The sequence below is a fragment of the Crassostrea angulata genome, chromosome 7 (genome assembly GCF_025612915.1).
Source record: "Crassostrea angulata isolate pt1a10 chromosome 7, ASM2561291v2, whole genome shotgun sequence".
Lineage (NCBI taxonomy): Eukaryota > Metazoa > Mollusca > Bivalvia > Ostreida > Ostreidae > Magallana > Magallana angulata.
Genome location: NC_069117.1, coordinates 32,513,733 through 32,532,842, shown reverse-complemented (window position 1 = coordinate 32,532,842; position 19,110 = coordinate 32,513,733). Strand labels below are relative to the sequence as shown.

The 19,110-nt window shown below is 36.9% G+C and overlaps 2 pseudogenes; both read right to left on the bottom strand.

Moving 5' to 3' along the window:
* Window positions 1-527: 527 nt before the first annotated feature.
* On the bottom strand, window positions 528-3,972 carry LOC128191304 (uncharacterized; annotated as a pseudogene).
* Window positions 3,973-5,309: 1,337 nt separating this feature from the next.
* LOC128191303 (zinc finger protein 862-like) lies at window positions 5,310-6,983 on the bottom strand (annotated as a pseudogene).
* Window positions 6,984-19,110: the final 12,127 nt, after the last annotated feature.

Here is a 19,110-nt window from a genome sequence, read left to right as displayed (position 1 = left end):
ATTGCCTCCTGCCTCAAACAAAAACAAACCTGTTCTTTCATGATGGACAACAGCGGACTGATTATCAAGACCTGACAAGGATTACTTGGTTTGGCTAAGAAAGGAAAGCTTGGTAAGTCATAGACTTTCCACCACCGGTTCGCATGGAAAGGAAAACATTCTTTCCTTCCAACAAATAGTTCAGGGTCTGCGACTGAATATGTGTAAAATTATCGATTCCAAACACACGTTTAACTTTTCGAAGTTCGGGTTCCGCCATATTGTGAGTTGCTCCAACTGGGATTTGCAACGCTGATTCTCATTGGACAGATTTTTCTGACTCTTTCCTTCAGACAGACACTTCATTGGTTAAAAGCATTTATGCAGTCTTTGCGCTTAACTTTTTTTTACTACAAGCCCATAGGGCAAGTGAGGTTACAAAATCTGGTAGCCCAAACAAAATTTTATTAGCCCAAATCAAAAACAATAAAAACAACTTGACAAAAAATGACTTTTTATTGAGAAATGCATTGAAAATTAGCACTGCACTACAAGAGCTCAAGCTCTCGTTCCACTTCTAGCTCTGTCATTTCATTATCAGATTCTTCAGAATCCTCAGAGTCATACTCCTCTTTCAGTTCTTCATCATCACTTTCATCCTATAAATATAAAAACAAAGGTTTCTGAAGTGTACGAGGGTTGTCCCAAAATAATGTAGACAGGACACATAATTTATAATCTGTTCACTGCAATTTCATTAGTCTTCTGTGTTTTCTTCAATGACCCTTTGGCAAACAATGCTGAAAAGTTCAAACCTGTACTTTATTCATTTCTCGAGAAAATGAATAATTAGTAACAACAAGTTTTGTCAGGCGGCGCAATGTGCGACGTAGAAAATTTCCAGTTTTACGTTGTTGCTAAACCCTCCACATCGTTCACGATAACATTTACGTTTTATTTCCGAAAATGTCCTAGAAAAAATATTATCTTTGAACATGTACTCTGCGTGCACATTCAATATATATTTCTAGTTTTGTTTTGTTTTTAAATATTTTCTAAGTACAAACGATCTGTCGGCTCCAAACTTGCCCTGAATTACTTGTTGTCTTAACGTCCGTCTTACCAAAATGTGTCGTTCAACATTTTGACGTCCATTGATATCGTTCGGGGTTTCTTTTTTCCACTTATTGTCATCATACTTGTTCAAATATTTTCAATGTTGTTTAACTACTTATTCACAAAACGCATTTCTCATCGATTTCGTTAATTTCATTTCCTTCCAAAGCCGCTTAGGATTTTTTATGGTCTTTACAATATTGTATCAGTTACTGCTGCGCCGCCTTAAACGCTGACAACGTCATTTTATTACCTGTTAACTTTTCAACTTGTCACAAAACGCGATATAAAATATTTAAAAGTTTTGTTATAGCCAAAACATTTTCTGAGTATATGAAAGAATTATTATCAAATATCAGTGTATGTTTTATTTGAATTTTTTCATTCGAAAAGTACTTTTCCGCCCAATTTTCAATTCATTATGTTGATTTTAACTTTTTGTTTTTAACATTGCGCCGCATGTCGAATTTCTGATCTAACATGCTTTCATTTCACTAATTTAATCTCAAATAATATTCAATTTTAAAACATTATTTGAATGCAAATTTCTTGAACCCTTTGTGGCACAAATTTCATCTTCCTTTGTTTTCGATTAACTGAATAACGCCACTTGTCTACGCTATTTTGGGACAACCCTCGTAAGTAAATCTCTAAACAATATGTAAAACATAATAAAGGTAAAAGATGAATACCTCCTCTCCTGGATTAACTGATGGGGTGACTACTCCAGCATCACCATGATCATGAATCAGACCATGCTGTTCAGCAAAAGCAGCCGCCTCCTCAATGTGAACTTCATTACTATGATCAGCCAGAACCTCATCAACATGAACCTCATTAGGAACCACATCTGCCACAACCTTAAAAGCCAAAGGGTCAACTGATTGTTCAACATGCTCAACAAATCTCCAAATAAAAAAATCTGTACAAACTTGAATTGTCCAATGGTGCGGTGTTTTTTCTTTGATGTTTCTCGACTGATATATCGCATACAATTTTGTTATTTGAATATCACATATGTGATATTTTCGCATACTAATTAGATACGCCCCCTCATGGCGATTGGCTAAAGAAAACACACAATACTGGCAACAAACTTTATTCAACAAATTGTAAACATGAAAAAAAATGAAAATTTAAAATTGAAATGTTCTGTTTCTTTAACAGTTTGAAACAAAAACTGAACAGTTCTTTAAAATGTTACGTGATCAATATACACATTAGGCCTACTTGTTTCCTGCATCAAAAATATGGACATTACAATTTGTAATGTTGATCATTGGGGTGCGCATTGGATCAACCATTAACTTTGGAAGTTTGCTATTATTGGCTTCGAATTCTGCCGCGCATTCGTTTTCTTCCGAGCCCAATTTCGGTGGATTTAGCGCCATGCTTACTGCACTAAGTTGTTCCTGGCTTGGTCGTTTGTAGTTCCGAACTGCCGTGCTTCTGTGTCCTGTTCTGGACATTACAAGCTGTTCCTCTATTCCTGACAAATAAAAATTTATGAATACAAAAGAAAATTTAAAAACTACGCCAGAGAGAGAGAGAGAGAGAGAGAGAGAGAGAGAGAGAGATAAATATTACCTGATTGAAATAGATTTGTAGCACATGTTCGTTTGCCCGAATGGTTGGAGAAATTCCCATGGAAGCCAGCCCCACTACACACATCCTTGATGATTTTCCCGAGTTTGTTTACTCCCATGACCTGCTTGGAATACTTCAGTCCCTCACCTGCTAATGGACGACGGTACATGCTTCCCGGTCCAACCATGTCAATGTAAGTTTGGTACACATGAAATAAATTCCGAGGTCCGTCGGGTCCACAGTCGTGTTTTACTTCCTTGGCAGTTAGGTTTCGCTGATTTAATCCCCCCGCAAAGTTCTTGGAAGTACGACCGTAAAATGTAATAAACATTTTGTCACTAATCTTGTCGAGCTTGAACTGCTCCGTCACTAATGAACGATGTTCATCAAGACCTCTGAGCCCAAATAATTTACAGTTGTAGAAGAATATTGTGTTGGTAAGTGCAACTGAAGTTTTCATACCCAGATGTCCGCCTTCCCATAACGCGTTCTCCATTTCGGGGGAAATTGGATCCGCCTGTCGAATTGTCACACCTATTCCCTCCGTGGCGAGTTGTTTCATTCGGGCATCTAATGTTTTGCGGAAATTCCGAAAACGCATATCTTTACCGTCAAGAAAATTTAAGTCGATTTCATTATCTCGCATAAATCTTAAAATAGCAGCACACAACTGGTACAAGGTTTTAGGTGGATATGGACTACCATCAGCCCTGCGGCACTCGATCACAAAGCAGGACAAAATATGGTCTAAATCTTGTGAGCTGCACGATAGTAAATCAGGAAGTTGCATTTCTAAACCTGAATTAGCGTTTCTCGATTTTCGCCAGTCGTCAAAAACTTTAACTCCCCAAGATGTATTGCGTCGTGTATTGGTACTTTCCTGACTTTTGTGAAGCTCCTTTATTTCTGTAGAATTCACTGGTTTGCCGAAACGTTCCGGAGGGTCGGTTCTGACGTCATATTGTTCAGTTTTAATGTTATCCTGTTTTTCTAACTCCTTTAAAAATTCATCAACGTCGAAAGTAAAGTTTCCAAATTCAACATCTTTTCGTCCAATTCATCAAAGTTTTCAAAAGATTCAAGCGCTTGGCTTAAAATGAAGTCATCGGAGTCGCCGAGTACGTCCATCTTCCTCCACCGAATTTCTGAAACTGCGCATTTAATTTGTACCAGAGAGCGGGAAAAAGTGAAAATATCACCGGATGGCGGGAAAATGTGCCAAAACCATTGGACAAATCAGTTACATGATTGACAGCTCGAGCATGTACGGAATATATCGCCTCACCTTTTGACACTCGGGGGCTCCGCCCCCTCGTGCCCAAAAGTGAGGCGATATATTCCGTACATGCTCTCGTGTCATCATGTAACTATAACCAAGATCTCTGATTTTATAAATCTTAAATTAGCTTACTGATTGCAAAATATGCCTTTGATTTCTCTGTTCAGCAGGATTCTTAATCTTGGGCACAATTCTTCTTTTTCTTCCAGAAGGAGTTTTCTACAAGAATATTCAATGCCTTTTGTCAGATCATAAATATTTTCATATGCTTTAGTAAATATCTTTACTAATGAATAAATATCTAACTACCATCAAACACTGTATAGATTCATCTGGGTCAAAATTTTCAACATTTGGAGACTGAATTTGGACAGTAAGCAGGTCGTTCAAAGTGGAATTCTTCATTCTCCCTCTTCGTTTTCCTTTAGTCAACTTCATAGCTGAAAATGTGGTTTCATTCTTCACTGATGTTGGTGGGAGTGTCCTTATCATGTCAATCAGAAGGAAGACATTCTGTAATCCATCTCCTGACAGCTTCTGCTGAATAGATTTCCATGTCTTTGTTTCCAGGGCATCACCAAATCTGCCAGAGCACAGCAGTTTTATTTATTCACATGACACACATTTTTAATTACCTAACTTTGGTAAAATTAAGAGTTAACTTACCTTTGATAAATAAGCACTTTCAACAACTCCCATTCATTAAGTATGTCCCAAGATTCAACTGACAGAAAGTGTTTGAAATGTGTAGCTAAAAATTCCATCTCTTTGACACCAAACTCTGAAAAACATTGTTAGTTAATTGTCCGCACAAAAAATATCTCTTCAAAAATGTTAACTCCAAAGTAATAAAATAATTCATTTTAAAATACAAATACAAATCATATAATCAACTTAATCTGAAAGTAATTAAAATCTAAAATGAATCTGAAACTAAGAAAAATTTTAGAACTCAAAAAAAGAATGGGATTCATGCAGGCAACTTCAATAAACTAAAACAAGAGTTACCAACAATAGTAATTAAATAATAACCAGCTACACTACCCTCTCCTTTATTGGGCCAATTATTGAATGCAGCCAGAGCAGTTGCCTGCACAACAGGTGTCTGAGGAAACCGAGAATTGAGGGCAGATATGACATTATCTAAGTTTTTGGGGTCTTGGATTGGGCTTTTGTCCAAGGAAATTTAATTTCCTTCCTTGATAAGTGCCAAGTGTGACAATGTCTTTCACTGATTGCACATCCCTGCAGTAAAATATTTTGGAAGTTATTTTTTTTTTCTCATTTAAAACAATTTTTTGTCAATCATGACATAGCTATTAAATAAAATACCTGGTAGCCATATTAGTTAGTAATGTTTTTTGGCTGCAACTCTTGTAAAGGCATCTGCCAGGGAAATTTCAGACTTCTGTAGATATAGTGAGAGCTTCATCAGATGTCCAATCAGCTCCTTCAAAATTAGTGAGCAATATAAGTATAATAAGATTGTGTCAGCATATCCGACAAAAGGATGTATCTAAATAAGATTCTTATAATAACTTTTTATTTAATATTACCTTCAAGGTAAGAATAAAAGCAATGACCTGTCCATCTCTCATTAACTTTGCTAGTCCCTCAGTTTTGGCATTCTTGTGGGATGAATTTTCAAGTTGTTGACGTGTAGCACAGTAACCTGAATGATAAGTTATAACACACATAATAAATGTGGATAACAGAAAAGAAAAGTACAAAGTAAGATTGATCATTTTTTGAAATGTTTGTAGTTGATACCTTTTACAAAGGCATTTATTGCTCTCTGTGAGTGAGGTAGCCATCTGGTTCAACCGACTCGTGTTGGTAGAATAATAGTCTGTTGAAGAGACTGAAAGCTTATCTTTAAAGCTTTCTTCTGTGTCGGACTTCTTCTGTATAGGTAATACAGTCCAATCAGTAATGTCATGGTCTTCTCATACAACTTAAGGCTAGCAGTTTTGATGGCATCTTTGAAGGCTCCAAGCGATGCGCTAGACAACGTGTTGCCACCATGTATGGCCTAGTTTGCTTTAAAAGTGCAGCAAGTCCCGATTTACAACCTACGTTTTAATAAAAAAAAATTTGTAATTTAATCTTTACCAATCATATAATTTTTTAAACAAATCAATCATAAAATAACTATTTCATTAAATATTTACCTTGCATGTTTGAAGCACCATCGGAACAAAATCCAATCAGCTTTTCCTGGAATACCTGAGAAAGGTCGAAGTTCTCAAACATTTCCCCTATATAAGAATGAATGTCTTTGGCTGATGTTGAACTAGGACTACCAATACACAAGAAAAAATCTTCTACCTTCCCACTGTTGCAAATCCCGACATATACATTCTCCAACTCTTCACCAGTAAAATCAGTGGCACCATCACATGTCAGACTAAAAAAAATTGGCCTTCCGAAGCTTCTCACAAACTTGTGTTCGAGTCACTGATGCAATACTGTGAACGAACATTGCAGCTGATTTGTCATTAAAATAGTTACTGCCTACATCTAGTCCTTTCACTTTATCTAGCATACACAAAAATTTGTAGTCCCTAAAACTTCTGTGATGTTTTGCAATTGCATGAGCATTCCTAAATTTAATCACTAAACGTTCATAATCGGCTTTATGTAACTGTTTTAAACACTTAGCTGCTTCGCTCAAAGGTGTACTATGTGTGTCTGCTGTTGCTTTCGGTTTATACTTAGGTGTGAAATGTTTGTGCCACTTGCTATTGTCATGTTCTCTAACTGAGTCTATTCTGAATTGATCAGTTCCGGTGACAAACTTGCAGTTTGCCACGTTTTCATTCTTGCACCAGCTGCAGTACATCAATCCATCTACGAAGTCTAGCCATGGCCGATCTTCTTGCCAACCTCTCTGAAATTTCCGTTGACGCTTTTCTTCGTACCTCTTCTTCGCCCCAACCTTTTCTTCTTCTGTTAGAGCAGTCCTTTTGATGGATTTCTTACCCGGGATAGCACCTTCCTTTTATTTTAAAAATGGTATCATAATTTTAATTACCACCGGAAACAACATGGTAGTCAAGCTAGCACGCACTAACTTCAACGCACTAACTCCGTTCTAAATATGCTTATCGACTAGTTTTTCGATCCCGACGGGAAAATATCCCTCGGTAAATAGGCGCAAGGCGCCTAAACTAGGACTTGTGACAATTAGGTGACCCCGGATTCCTGAGGGTGGGGGTCCTGCCCGGGGGTGACTGGTCTCAGAACCTTAAATAATTATGCCGTTCTTGGCGCCACGGCGCCCTGAATAATCGTTATAATAACTATATTATCATATTATATAGGGACATAAACAAGGCGCAGGGCGCCTAAACTAGGACTTGTGACAATTAGGTGACCCCGGATTCCTGAGGGTGGGGGTCCTGCCCGGGGGTGACCGGTCTCAGAACCTTCAATAATTCTGCCGTTCTTGGCGCCACGGCGCCCTGAATAATTGTTATAATAACTATATTATCATATTATATAGGGACATAAACAAGGCGCAGGGCGCCTAAACTAGGACTTGTGACAATTAGGTGACCCCGGATTCCTGAGGGTGGGGGTCCTGCCCGGGGGTGACCGGTCTCAGAACCTTCAATAATTATGCCGTTCTTGGCGCCACGGCGCCCTGAATAATCGTTATAATAACTATATTATCATATTATATAGGGACATAAACAAGGCGCAGGGCGCCTAAACTAGGACTTGTGACAATTATGTGACCCCGGATTCCTGAGGGTGGGGGTCCTGCCCGGGGGTGACCGGTCTCAGAACCTTCAATAATTATGCCGTTCTTGGCGCCACGGCGCCCTGAATAATCGTTATAATAACTATATTATCATATTATATAGGGACATAAACAAGGCGCGGGGCGCCTAAACTAGGACTTGTGACAATTAGGTGACCCCGGATTCCTGAGGGTGGGGGTCCTGCCCGGGGGTGACCGGTCTCAGAACCTTCAATAATTATGCCGTTCTTGGCGCCACGGCGCCCTGAATAATCGTTATAATAACTATATTATCATATTATATAGGGACATAAACAAGGCGCAGGGCGCCTAAACTAGGACTTGTGACAATTAGGTGACCCCGGATTCCTGAGGGTGGGGGTCCTGCCCGGGGGTGACCGGTCTCAGAACCTTCAATAATTATGCCGTTCTTGGCGCCACGGCGCCCTGAATAATCGTTATAATAACTATATCATTTATAAATACCAGGGTTCACGTCAAAACATGGCTGACGAAAAATAATCCCAGAGTTATTCCATTTACATCGGGTTATTTGCCGATGGCAGGGACTGAATTTTTTATGAGATAAAACTCAACACGTTAGAAGTCTGAGAGTCTGATACATTCTTAGTTTTTAGAAAAAAAAATCAAGATCACTAGAGGACGGTGTGGGGGAGGGGGTGGTAGTGAAAAGGCCCTGACTTGATTTCAAATTTGAAGGTGTGTGTGTTTCTTGCTACCAATGTTTTATTTATACAATGTAATTTTGTTTGATAAACTGTTTACGGGAATTTTTCAAAAACTTTGTTTTGATTTTACATGCAAATAAAGTTTTAAATATTTGGTAAAATTTTATATTTCATGCACTACAATATTTAATATTGTAGTGCTACCTCCAATCAAACTGTTTTATCCTTAACACTTATGATGTCTGTATATGAGATCATAACTTAAGTTATTTTTCATCTTTATGACAGAATCGTTTGTTAATTAGATGGTCATTTTATTTTTGGAAAGATTGTAAGCGCATATATATTTTCCTTTTGTGTGGTGTGAAATGGCTCGTTATCAAACACTGGTTGTAGGGTCATTCGAGTAGTCAGAAGGATCAATTCCATTCAATTCTTTATGTCTTTAAGCATTACAGCTTATCAGAGCAATACATGTATATATATATATATATATATAAATATATATATATATATATATATATATATATATATATATATATATATATATATATATATATATATATATGTCCAAATAGAATAAAGGACATACAGATTTTGTCAATGCATAAACATGATGACCTTTGCTCATCTCATTCCTCTCATTCACTTACACGCACACGTACACCCTCTCATGCATTAAAAATAAATGGTTAAGGTAAGGTTGTATATTAGAAAATAAAGGAAGACACATTAAAGAACATGTAGAACTGAGGGGGGGGGGGGTGTTATTAGTATACTCACAAAACAGACATCTTTGAATTGCATAACTTTTTTGTGGAGCTGTGTTAAAAATGCTTCCTTTTTTTTTACTAATAAAGAGACGTTAAATGTTAATCAATTTCTGGTATATTTAACTTGTTGTAAGAGCTACAAATTCACAGAAGAAAACAAATTGGCTTGTTGTAATGCATTGCTCTTCTACATGTAAGCTTTCAACAAGTTAAATCATACGGCAATCAGTTGCTTAAAATAGAAATATCCCTTTCAAAGTTTATATAAATTATTACGATTGAATCAGAATCCATTCGTTTATACATACAGTTGCAACTCCATACACCTAGGAAAAGTTCCTTTTTTTTCCCCCAAATAATTTGCGTATGAAATACATTTATAAAAAACACGTGAAAAAGAGTTCATGGGAAATATAAAGAACATGTATGCACGTACATAAGTTTATACGTAAATCCGGCAATAACATCCGAGTATAAATCTGCAGGCAAAACTCATCAATGGCACTTAGCGGGATTCAAACCAGGGATGCACTCGGTCTGTTCAAAAGTCAAAACATGACCCACTCGGCCATTGAGAGAGATAACTGACGTTGCAAATTTTCGATATTGTTTCCTTTTGATAAAAATATTAACGAAATACACGGAAAACCTGTAACACTTAATTTGTATCTTTAAAAAAAATATTTTTTTCTTTTCCAAATAGGCCCAAATAGGCCCCGTGGCACTGAACGTAAATATTCAAATAGGCCCAAATAGGCCCTGTGGCACATAAGTGGTTAAAATAAAAGAAATTAACAACACGATATATAAAACGTTAGCGCTTTCATTACATATACATATATATATATCCAAAATGTGCAGTCCTTGGTATAGGTAAATATAATTTAAATGAAAGTCGATGAAAACACGTTTTCAATCACTCTTTAACCACTTCTGTGCCACAGGGCCGATTTTGGGCCGATCACACAGTTGTCCAGAGTGCCACGGGGCCGATTTTAGGCCGATTTTAACTTTACACTTTTTCCATATGATTTATTAAATATACGTCAATAAATATAAAAGCATCGTATGTTATTATGAACAATAAAGTATCCAATTGTAATTTATTGACATATTAATTTATTATTTTGATTTTTAAAAGAGATTTATTGCGCTAGAATTAACGGATTTCTTGATACATAGTTACACAAACTAAGATCTTTTTATCTGCCATCAAAATTTGCATAATTATTATATCAATTGTTGAAATAAAAGTTAATGTGTTTTTTTTATTGCTAAACATTACACTAAAACAGCATATGTTCATGTGCATTAATTTTATTAATTCATCGTAATTAACATATTGTTGCATAATTTTGTTCCTATTGTTTGTTTCTCAATAACTTCAAAAATTCAAGCAACAGATAATATTATTGCCCTAAATTATTTTTAAAATGTTTACGCAATGCATGCATGTATATTATTTTCGAAACATATAATTCTTAAAAATAATATCAACATTGAAAAGAATGACATAAATGACTTCCATAACGCGGTATTTTGTTATAACGTCATTTTACGTAAATGACGTCATAATAACACGTGCGTTCTGCCTTGCGCCGTACAAGATGGCTGGAGTGTGGTTCCGTGTATTGCCGCCTGAACCGGTGCAAAATAAGCCATTCACTGGGAACCCAGGGCCAAAGAACATGCCGGCGAGAAATGCATCTCCGTTGGAATATTTTCTTTTATTCTTCAACCTAAACCTAATACGAGAAGCTGTGCGTCAAACTGATAGGTATCGTATCCCATAATTTTTATAAATGATTTGGTATTGCATGATGTAAGACTGTACAGGTCATATACTTCGTGTACAAAATTGTATAGGGCGTATACTTTGTGTGCATAATTTCGTGTATACATTGGACCATATATAACCGATGATACATTGTGTATACTTGGTGTAAACGGTCTACACGCTTTGTACATCGTGTATACTTGGTGTAAATGGTCTATACGCTTTGTACATTGGGTATACGTGGTGTAAACTGCCTGTACAGGGCGTATACTTTGTGTGCACCATTTGGTGTATACATTGGACCATATATAACCGATGATACATTGTGTATACTTAGTGTAAACGGTCTATACGCTTTGTACATTGGGTATACGTCGTGCAAACGGCCTGTACAGGGCGTATACTTTGTGTGCACCATTTTGCGTATACATTGGACCATATATAACCGATGATACATTGTGTATACTTGGTGTAAACGGTCTACACGCTTTGTACATTGGGTACACGTGGTGTAAACGGCCTGTACAGGTCATATACTTCGTGTACAAAATTGAATAGGGCGTATACTTTGTGTGCACAATTTGGTGTATACATTGGACCATATATAACCGATGATACATTGTGAATATTTAGTGTAAACGGTCTATACGCTTTGTACATTGGGTATACGTCGTGCAAACGGCCTGTACAGGGCGTGTACTTTGTGTGCATAATTTGGTGTATACATTGGACCATATATAACCGATGATACATTGTGTATACTTGATGTACACGGCCTGTACGCTTGGTACGTTGGGCATACGCCCTGTATAGGACGTATACTTCGTGCACAAAATTTGGTGTATACATTGGACCATATATAACCAATGATACATTGTGTATACTTGGTGTACAAGGCCTGTACGCTTGGTACGTTGGGCATACGCCCTGTATAGGACGTATACTTCGTGCAAAACATTTGGTGTATACATTGGACCATATATAACCGATGATACATTGTGTATACTTGGTGTAAACGGTCTATTCGCTATGTACATTGTGTATACTTGGTGTAAATGGTCTATACGCTTTGTACATTGTGTACACTTGGTGTAAACGGTCTATACGCTTTGTACATTGGGTATACGTCGTGCAAACGGCCTGTACAGGGCGTATACTTTGTGTGCACCATTTCGTGTATACATTGGACCATATATAACCGATGATACATTGTGTATACTTGATGTACAAGGCCTGTACGCTTGGTACGTTGGGCATACGCCCGGTATAGGACGTATTTATCGTGCTATTCCAGACCTTTAAGTCCATGTGCTGCCAAATGTAAGGCCATGCGAATTTTAGCATTCTCCTTGCAAAGAGTCTATGGTGTGACGTCATCACATTTTTAGTTGACATTTCTATATTGCTGCTGAAGTGGTCGGATCGTCTTGTGTTCAGTCGGCACTTATTCTCTAGAGAAGCCACACCGTTTAGTAAATTCAATTAATCTTTCCATTATTAAACGCTCGTATTTCTATCGTAATATATTTACAGTGTATTCTATAATTGAAAGTTGCATGGTGTAGATTCAAATAGATGTCATCAAAATGAAAAGGCAATGCGGACCGAGAAAGAAACACAAATTAGATTATTGTGTTATTGGCCAATATTTAAGACAATTTTGTACAACCACAAATGACAATGACCTTACTGACACCGGTCCTTACGGACAAACAGCAACCTCTTTGTTTTGGTCAAATTCGATCAAAAATAGGAAACATTTACAGGTTGTCTGGAAGGAGAATAGGGGTAATGTACAAAATGAAGGTGAGTTGGTGTCTACAAATCCAGTTAAAAATGATAATAAAGATGAAGACAGCAATGACAGGAATGTTAATACTGGGTTTGCCAAAGCAAATGAAAGTCAGAAGAAGTATTCAATCGGCAGAAAACGAAATAGACTCTCCTTTAATCGGAATAAAGAAACTATCAGCATCTCCTCGGATGAAAGTGATGACCATATCACGAGATCAACTCGAAAATTAAGGAAACAGAAAACTCCTTTCACCCCATCAATCAAACCAAAATCACCTACTGTATACTGTATTTGCTCAAAACATTACACAGAAGTAGACAGCGGTAGGATGATTGAATGCCAGGGTTGTAGGAACTGGTATCATTGCTCATGTCTTTCACTACCGGTATTAGAGTCAGAAATTTCCGGTAAGCATATATTCTTCAAATGTGGCCGAAAGACATGTAACAATGGTCAGTTTGACTACAAAGTAAAGGGAATAGCTATAATGCCAGACACGCTTGTTCTGCAAAACATGAACAGAACGGAACTCTTGATCGCTAATGTAGAAAAAAGATCAAAACGTATTCAGAGAGAAATTAAAGAGTTTTCAGATTCCAATGAATCTTTCCAATATCGAAAACTATCAGAACAACTAACAAGGTGTCTTTTAGAGCTAGATAGTATTGATACACACCAGCAACACCAAATGAGGTCTTTACGAAAAGCTACCATTGACAATATTCACTTGATTATAAAAGAACTAGACGCGTCAGTAGTTAGTAGCCAACATTCCAAACGCAGGGATACAATTCCCAAGCAAGAGGAGTCTGATGAAAACAATATTTCAAATTTTACTGCTAGAATTAATGAAACATCCCCATTTCGCTTACCAGACCCTATAGAAGAAACTGTTGCTGACATGAACGTTGAAAATGTATCGCTGGAATCTGCAACTCCGCTTAATTCCTTTGAAGAGAAACAAACAGATGTCGAGGAATGTCAGTTAAACCATGCAGAAATAGAACAGATCCTTAATGTCCAATTGCCATCCTTCTTTACCATGACATTGCCTACAAGTAGTTCTTTTATATTATCAGATGAAGATATGGTGCATCTGAATAATTCTCAAAATGGCCGTTGCTACAAAAAAGGTCACTGGCAACACATATTTGCAAAAGGAATAGCAACGTCAAACAAGCATTACGTTTTTATGTTTGATAAACATCAAATCAGCACAGCTAAAAAAAGGAGAAAGAGGCGTAATGTGCCAATGTTCAAATGCAAAGGACACTGCAAATTCAAGGATTGTTCAGTCAAGGTCTATGTTGAAATGTTGGTTCCTAAAATGGTAAGTGTTTTTTATTCTGGTAACATGAAACACAAGATTACCGATCAACATGCCAGACCAATAAGAGCCACTCAAAGAGAAATACTGAAGGAATCTTTCAAAAATGGCGGTAAACCCTTGAAACATTTCTTAGAGGCATTTGAAAAAAAAGACACGGACCAAATTATATCAGGAAACTGCGATAATGTAGGTAAAGACGCACACGTCTTCCGACAAATATCTTCAGAAAGCAGGCAGATTGGTCGAATGGACAAAGATTTAATTCAGTCATTGCTTACAATTATGAGAACGAGCAAGGAAAATGGATTTGGGTTTATTCAGCAACTTTCAGTAAAACCTTTCACTGTACAGTATTGGTCTGAAGAAGGTCTACTGCTATACCATAGCTTAGCAGAAAAAAATATTGTTTTCTGGGATGCCACAGGCAGCGTTGTCCGTAAAAGCGATGATGGTAAAAGGTTTCTGTACTACGAGCTTGCCCTGAGGCATCCAGTCAAAGGAAAGATGGGCATTCCTGTCTCTTCTATGGTGACAGATGACCAAAGTTTGCCATCTATCTTGAACTGGATTGCACGTTTTAGACACGACGAGAAGAAACTCTTTGGGCATGGAAATGTTTCCCAGCCGAAAATGATTATAAGTGATGAATCGTGGGTTTTTATAATTGCTGCATTGAAAGAGTTTAATACAGAGACCCTGGCAGAATTTTTGAATAGGGCATGGAGAATTGCTAACGAACATGAACCAAAAGAAAGGAAAGACAAAACAATTGTTCATCTTTGTACGGGCCACTTTATGAATAAAGTAAAACGGTTCTGTTTGCAGAATTATAAACGCAATATAAAGTTTGGGATGTACCTTGTAAGTTTATTGCTAAATTGCAAAACCTTAAAGGCAGCAACAGAAATTTTACATGATATTTCTGTTGCGTTGCTATCAAAAAATATTACAAGTGCTAACGGACAATTTATTGATCGTTTGATGCAAAAAATCAACAAATTTGACACAAAGGAAAGTTCTTGTTCAGAATTGCCAGATGACTCTGAGAAACATTGCGAACAACAGAAGCCAGGTTTTTACACCGAGGAGGCTTTTATTAGTTTAGCTGGGACGTCGCCATTCAAACAATGGGCATGTGGTATAGTGGAAAGAACGCGAAACAGTTTACACATCTCTGATGAAAAGTCTATTAGAAATCCTTACTATTCTGAGGTCTTCTTGCAGCAAATACTCGACAGATACATCCCTATATTACCACTATGGGGGTCTCTGATCTTACCAAGCGATTCTTCAAATGCAAAACATCATTCTATATACAACACTGGTGACATATGCAAGACCCAAAGTACAATAGAAAACAGGTTTCGTATTTTGAAACAGATATCACTTGGAGATAATAAAAACAGACGTTTAGATGATTTCTCTGAGGAACTCAGAAAACATACTGTTTCAATTCAACGTCTGGTTGTAAAAGACACTTTAAAAGCTCCAAGTAATCTCAAAAGAAAAAGGTCTCAAAGTACTTTAAAGGAAGCATGGAGCAAGAAACAGAAACCTTTGAACATTTCAACAGAGACAGGAGATTTTCAAAAAACCCCTACTAAGGTTATCAATCTCCCTGAGGTAGTTACCCTCACAGAACACAGGGATTTGTTCAGTGGAACAAAAGTGTGTCCGATTGACAACTTGGGTTCTACCTGTTGGTTCAACTCGGTAATGCAAGCTGTGAGCGGATGCAAGATGTCTGAATCCTTGCAAAACCACGAAATGATTATTGATGTAGACAAGGATTCGTACAACACACTGAAACGTTCTGTCATTTCTCTTTTAAGAACTATGTCGAAAAACAAGTGTACAAATACCAAGGCCCCTAGAGAACAGGTAAGGCAAGCTCTGTCTGACATCGCTAAATTCGAAGGAGAACTTGGTGCAAATTTGGGGCAACAGCATGACGCAAATGAATTTTATTTAAAAATAGTCTCCCCAATAGCCAAAGACATTGGTGAACAACTTCAAATCCAACAAGCCTTTAATTGCATTGACTGTAAATACAGAAACTGTATAACAGAGTGTCTTGTCAATTCTATTGGGCTTACTGTACCAAACGATGCATCCGATGCGTCAATATCCTCCTTGTTGAACTACTATTTTGAACATGAAATTCGAGAACAATGTCAAAAGTGCTCAGGTTTATTGTATTTGCAGCAAGAATTGACTAAAATCCCTACAACTCTTGTCCTCACCGTGAACAGGTTTCAGTATAATGCTGCAACCTCAAACATGTCAAAGCTCAAAAAGAGCATTCAAATTGACCGTGAAATAGATCTTTCAAAACATGTCAAAGGTGTTTCAAATTGCAGGTACGTATTAAAAAGTGTTGTCACCACGGACGATCTATTAATTCTGGCCACTACACGACAAATCTTATTGCAAACAATTCAATTGTGAAAGTTAGTGATGCAAACGTGTCTGTTGGTTCCGAAAATGAAATGCAAAGAGACTGTTATGTTCTATGACAGGCACGTTAATTTGCCTGATTTTGTCAAGCCAGCATTAGAATGCATAGGCAACACATTAGCAAATACTGTTTCTGCATCATGCCAAAACCAAAGTACAGTCCAAGAAATGTTTATTCCCGCTCTTCTAAAACAGGGAGACATAGACACGGCTGTATCATTGATTTCCAAAAATGTTGACGCCTTTACTTCAAACAACTATTTCAATATGTTTGAGGTTGTTTTGAAAACAATATTTGGTTGTGGTAAAGAGGCTTCTTACAAAGTCAGTGCTCATAGCTTTCTCTTGTCCAAAGTCCGTGTAAGTGTTTGCAATGTATGCAAAAATAAAATGATAGAAAGAGATGACAGTTTTTGTGTGTTGAAACCACTAACTTTATTTCAAACAGATATTGTCAATTCCTTTGCTGCTTCTACGAACATGTGTAGCCATTGCCAAACACCTGATGTAAGCTCAGATGAATATATCTGCAGTTTACCTGAAAGCATGATTTTGTGTCCCCAGCAAACGATGAAAGCAACTGATATGGCCTTGGCAGAAATAGATTTGGAAAGTAGTATGAAAACAGTTTTTCCGTTAGTTAGCAGGCAGTATCAACTGTTACTCACTGTGGTGAAAGACGAGGGGATTGTTAGAATAATAAAGCATGGACCAACAAATAATACCAACAATGAGTCAACGCCATGCGTGTTGAAAGAGACAGCAGAAGTAGTTGCGACAGTTTACGATCTGAAACCGAAATCTGCGTCATTCACAATAATGCCGACGTCCAGACTTAAGGAAGATTGTTTTACACCTTTACGAATTCCAAACAAATCGTTCAAAGATAGTTTACACAACCAGGATGTTGTCCATCAAAATGGAACAATATCTCTAGACACAGCCCTGTGTATGGCAAGAGACACATACTGGCTGTCTAGTGATGATGTTAATAATTATATGAAAATGTTGTGTTTGATGGCCCCAGAAAAGGTACATTTTGTCGATGCCGGTTGGTTTAGCCATAAAATCTTAAAAGATGAAACACTGACATCCTCCGTCTTCAGTTTAGAAAACAGCAAACAAAGTTGGTTTGGCAAATCTAAAGTTGTTGTTCCTGTAAATCTTAGAAACGTTCATTGGGTGTTAGTTGTTATTGACATCAAAGAGAAGGTTATGTATTTTTGTGACTCAAAGGGAGACCCACCAAAAATAATTTTACTGCATATAACTCGGTATATTTCATACGAGTTCTTAATGAGGTTTGGTAGGAAACTAGACCTGTCAAAGTGGAAATATATCGAGTTCTGTAAGGAACTTAATTTTCCCATACAGATAGACGATAGCAGTTGTGGAGTTTATATTTGCGAGATGGCAAAATCAATCCTTTTCAAAAAAAGAATATACCACCACAACAAATTGGCGACACGAATGAGGGCTCAAGTTGTACGAGAATTGTACTCCGGTTCAATTGAGTTTTAAATAGATGGAAACTATGATGCTGATTACCGTTGTATAAGAGATTGCTCGCCAACAACTTTAATGATCATGTAAAGAAGTTAACCATAGGAATTTTCCAAGAAACTTTTTCACGTTTTTGCGAGTATAGAAAAATGTATGATGGTTTTCCCGTATTGTAAATATTGTGTGACGTAGCATTTTCTTTAAAACCAAACAAACAACGTAACAGTGGAAAATCTGGGAAAACAGTATATGACTCTATTATTGTTATCATTTAGTTTTGTCTCTCTCAAAGAAGAGCTTATTCTTAGCCATAGTGTTTTTTCTTTGCTTGCTGAAATAAGTCTGTGATTTAGGTGTACATATTTTAAATGTGATTTTAAGACGGAAAAAGTTACCCATATTCAACTGTTTTTTTCTTTCTTGATATTGTTACTTTGTCTTTGTCACTGCGAGACGGAAATACAATATAGTTAAATACCTCAATTGTTTTAATCGCACAGATTATTTGTTACTAAACAATAATTAAAAGCATTCTGTATTTGCTAGTAAGAGTACTAATGTTACTTTGAAATATTTCAAACAGTTCCGGGTAAAACTAACTAAGATGTAACTATTTGATAACCATTTGCTTTTATTTTTACCAAGGATGTATATGTAGTTATGCGATATTGTCTGATAAGGACAGTGAACGTTACTCTTTCACCGTGCATGCATAGTATTACTGTTTCTTTTTTGCATGAAAATTACGTTACAGCTCATAAGACTATTGCTAGTTCACTCCTAAGAACCTTTTGTTATCACACAGATTTGTCCCTCTCGGGAAAAGCTAATTCTTTGTTTTGCTAAAATTTAGACTGAGATTGAGGTGTGTGTATATATATTAGAATGCCATTTTGTAACAAAATTAAGAATTGATCTTTGTTATTTTGCTGAGCACAGTTACATTTTTGCCTCTGCTGTTACATTTTTGCCTCTGCTGAACTAGATCTGGTTTAATAACCAAAATCAAGATAGTGAACTTTTCTAAATTGCACGAAACATGTTGCTATACAATAAAAGCATTTAGCATATTCAAACGGG